This window comes from Sorex fumeus, unplaced genomic scaffold (genome assembly GCF_029834395.1).
Source record: "Sorex fumeus unplaced genomic scaffold, SorFum_2.1 ptg000070l, whole genome shotgun sequence".
Lineage (NCBI taxonomy): Eukaryota > Metazoa > Chordata > Mammalia > Eulipotyphla > Soricidae > Sorex > Sorex fumeus.
This window is the reverse complement of record NW_026606127.1, coordinates 7,625,016-7,629,521: the sequence shown is the minus strand read 5'-3', so window position 1 is coordinate 7,629,521 and position 4,506 is coordinate 7,625,016. Positions and strand designations below refer to the sequence as shown.

The 4,506-nt window shown below is 36.3% G+C and overlaps 1 pseudogene; it reads right to left on the bottom strand.

Annotated features, from left to right (window-relative positions):
- Positions 1 to 4,409: 4,409 nt before the first annotated feature.
- Positions 4,410 to 4,506, bottom strand: LOC130037043 (uncharacterized; annotated as a pseudogene).

Below are 4,506 nucleotides of genomic sequence, written 5' to 3'. Positions count from 1 at the left end.
ATAAATAAGTGACAGAAATAATTGAATGTCGTTTTCTTCACTTGAAGGTTTTATTCACAGATCTTGTCTCATAAAAATTATTCAGAAAACATTATATTAAACAAACATTCCATGGTGATTAATCAGAATTCTTATGTTTGAAAGTGACAAACTCATACCACACTCATTTTAAACTAAGAAGATACTTGATTCATGTACCTATAAAGCTGGAGTACCCTCTAGGTATGGTTGGGTCCAAAGAGTTGATTTTTATTTATTTACTTATTGATTGATTGAGTGATTGACTGAATCACCATGACTGGTTGACTGAATCACCATTGAGTGATTGACTGAATCACTGGGACATAAAGAGATACAAAGCTGTTCATGAGTAGGTTTCAGTCATACAGTGTTCCAAGACCCATTGCTCCATCAGTGAACATTTCCCACCTACAGTGTCCCCAGTTTTCCCCCTGAAATCCTTTCACTCCATCTCTCTCTCCTCACCCCCGCCCCCTGTCTCTCCCTTTCTTCTACCTATCTACCTATCTACCGATCTCTCCCTTTTGAGGCATCATGGTTTACAACACAGGAACTGATAGGTTACCATGTTTCTTCCTTTACCTATTTTCACTTCACAGTTCTTTTCCAGCATCATCATTTCCAACTATCTTTGTCATAGTGGTCTCTTCTCGATCCCAACTGCCATCTCCCCCAGCCCATAAGGTAGGCTTCTAACAGTGGACCAATCATCCTGGCCCTTATTTCTACTGTCCTAAGGTATTAATCTAAAGTTATGTTTTTTCATATCCCACAAATGAATGTAATCCTATATCTGTCTGTCTCCTTCTGACTCATCACACTCAGCATGATACTCTTCATGTACATCCATTTATAAGCATACTTCATAACTTCATTTTCACTAACAGCTGCATAGTATTCCATTGTTTAGATATACCATAGTTTCTCTAACTAATCATTGAGAATTCTTGGGCATACAAGTTGTTTGCAGATTCTCACTATTGTGAATAGTGCTGCAATGAACATAGAAGTGCAGATAGCATTTCTGCTGTGTGTTTTGGGGCCTGGGAGTATATTGCCAAAGTGGTATTGCTGGATTCATGGAAGCTCAATTTGTAGCTTTCTGAGAAATACCCATATCGTTTTCCGAAAAGGCTGAACCAATCGGCATCCCCACCAACAGTGAAGAAGAGACCCTTTCTCCCCACTTCCATGCTGACATTGGTTGCTCTTGTTCTTTTTGATGTGTGTCAATCTCTGTGGTGTGAGATATCTCATTGCTGTTTGGATTTGTATCTCCCTGATGATTCGTGATGTAGAAAATTTTACCTCTGTTTTTTGGTCATTTGTATTTATTCTTTGAGGAAGTTTCTGTTCGTTTCTTCTCCTCATGTTTTGGTGGGGTTGGATGTCTTTTTCTCATAAAGTTCTACCAGTGCCATATATATCTTGGGTTATATACAATAAGGGGTTAATTGTATGGGTATTGCATAAATAATTTTCCCCCATTATGAGGGCTGTCTTTTTATCATGGTCACCATTTTTTCTGAGTTGCAGAAACTTCTTGGTTTAATGTAGTCTCATTTGGTTATCTTCACTTCCTCTTCCTTGGTCAGTGGTGTATCATTCTAGAAGTTTCCCTTGGCTTTAATGTCATGGAGGGATCTTCCCACATTTTTCTCCATATATCTTAAGAACTCAGGTATGATATTGAGGTCTCTAATTCATTTGATCTGACTTTGTGCCTGGCACTATAAAGAGGTCTGAGTTAAACTTTTTTTGCATGTTGCTGACCAGTTTTCCCAGCAGCACTTGTTGAAGAGACTTCCTTGCTCAACTTCATATTTATTGAGCCTTTATGATACATTAGGTAATAATAATCTGAGGGCCAGCGTCAGGATATTTGACTATATTCCATTGACCTGAGGACTCTCTTTATCTGAATATCATGCTAATTTGATTACTACGACTTTCTAGTAGGGTTTGAAGTTGGGGAAGGTGTTCCCTTCTTCTTTTTACCAAAGATTGCTTTAGCTCATCATGGGAGTTTATTGTTGTGTATGAGTTTCAAGAGGGTTTAATCGATTTCTTTGAAAAATGTTATGGGTATCCTTATAGAAAGTGCATTAAATATTTATAGCGCTTTGGGGTGTATTGCCATTTTGACAGTGTTAATCCTCTCAATCAATGAACATGGGATGTGATTCCATTTCCTCATATCCTCTTTTATTTCATGAAGTAGTGTTTTGTAGAGTGTTTTTGGTATAGGTCCTTAACCTTTTTAGTTGATTCTAGTATACTTGATTTTCTGAGGTTATTGTGAATGGGTTTGTTTTTCGCCTATCTCTTTTTTTTCTTTCATTAATAGTATTTGGGAAAGCCATGGACTATTGGATATTGATTTTGTAATATGCTACTTTAGTAAACAAATCTATTCTTCCCAGGAGCTTTTTGGTAGATTTTTTGGGATTTTCTAAGAATACTATCATGTTATCTCCAAATAGTAAAAGCTTGAGTTCTTCCTTTTTTTATCTGGATGCCCTTGATATCTTTTTCTTACCAAAATCATATGGCAAATACTTCAAGTACTATGTTGAATAGGAGTGGTGAGAGTGGGTAACTTGTTTTGTGCCTGATTGTATTTTGGGAATCTAGCTCATTGATTTTTCTCCAAGCCTTTAGTTTTTCCCCATTGAGAATAATGCTTGGTGTGGGTTTGTAGTAGTTTGCTTTGACTAGATGGAGGAAAGTACTTTCGACTCCCATTTTGTTGAGAGTTTTTCATCATGAATGGGTGCTGGATCTCATCAAATGCTTTATCTACATCTATTGATATTATCATATGATTTTTATCTTTATTTTATTGAGATGGTGTATTCTGTTGATTGACTTGAGAATGTTAAGCCATCCTTGCATCCCCAAGATAAACCTACTTGGTCATAGAGTGTGACCTTTTGTTGAGTTTCTGATTTCTCTTTGCTGGTATAATCTTGAGGATCTTTGCATCTGTATTTATCAAAGAAATAGGTCTGTAATTTTCTTTTTTGTGGTTTCTCTGTCTGATTTGAATATCAGGGTGATCTTTTCTCATAGAAATTGTTTGGGAGTATTTCTGTTTCTTCAATTTCCTGGAAAATCTTAAAAAATGTTGGCAGTAGGTCCTCTTGAAAGGTTTGAAATACTTCATTAGTGAATCCATTTGGGCCTGGGCTCCTGTTTTTGGGGATACTTTTGATTATCATTTCAATTTCCTTGTAGTGATGGGTTCGAGTTTTCAAAATATTCTTGGTTCAGCCTTGGGAGGTAATTGGAATCCAGTAATTTATCAATTTATTCAAGATTCTCTCATTTCCTGCTTTAAATATTCTCAAAATAATCTCTGATGATCCTATGGATTTTGTAGTTTCTATTATGATGTCCCCCTTTGCATTTCTGATTCGGTTTATTAGGATTCTTTCTCTTTTCTTCTTTGTGAGTCTTGCTAGTAGTTTATTGATCTTATTTATTTTCTCAAAGAACCATGTCTTGCTTTTGTTGGTCTTCTGAATTGTATTTTGGGATTATATCTCATTGATTTCTTCTCCAGGTTTTATTATTTATTTCCTCCTGGCTAGTTTGGACTCCTTTTCTTGGTCATTTTCCAAAATCTTGAGCTGTAAGTTATTTTTGTAGGCCCTTTCTTTCTTCCAGTTGAATTCTGGCGGAGCTATAAACTTTCCTCTTAGAACTGCTTTTGCTCTGTCCCACAAGTTCTGGTAGTTCCTCGTTGTCATTTTTTCTGGAATCTTTTTATTTCCTCTTTGATTTCGTCTCTACACCAATGGTTGTTTATTACTTCCCTCAAATAAAATATTTTCTTGCCAAGTTTTTGTCTGTTTGATCTATTGAGAAGTGAGAAAGTACTGTTGAAATCTCCATCTAGCATTGTGTTGCTATCAATGTTTTTCTTTAAGTCTATTAGAAGTTGTTTTTACGTATTTTGCTGATCTGTCATTAGGAGCATATACATTGAGGAGGGTGAGTTCTTTCTGATGTACAGATCCCATGATCATTAAGAAATGACCTTCACTGTCTCTTATAACCTTTAGCCTGAAGTCCATGTGGTCTGATACTAGTATTGCCACTGCAGCTTTTTGGAGGTGTTCTTTTCTTGAAGAATCATTTTCTAGCCTTTGACTTTGAGCCCATGGTTGCTTTGATTATTCAGATGTGTTTCTTCCAGGCAGCAGAATGTTGGGTTCAGTTTTCTATTTCATCCTGCCATCCTGTGCCTCTGAATTGGTGCATTTAGTCAATTGACATTGAGAGAGATCATTGTGATGGGGATTTTTGCTATCTTTATGTCGAAATTTGGAGTACTTGTGGGGCTTGTCTTAGCTTAAAGTAGCCCTGTTAATTCTTAATGCAACAAAAATATGGAACACTTTACAAGTTGGCCTGTCATCTCTGTGTAAGGATCATGCTAATCTCTATATCATTTCAATTTTAGTATATGTGTTGCCAAAC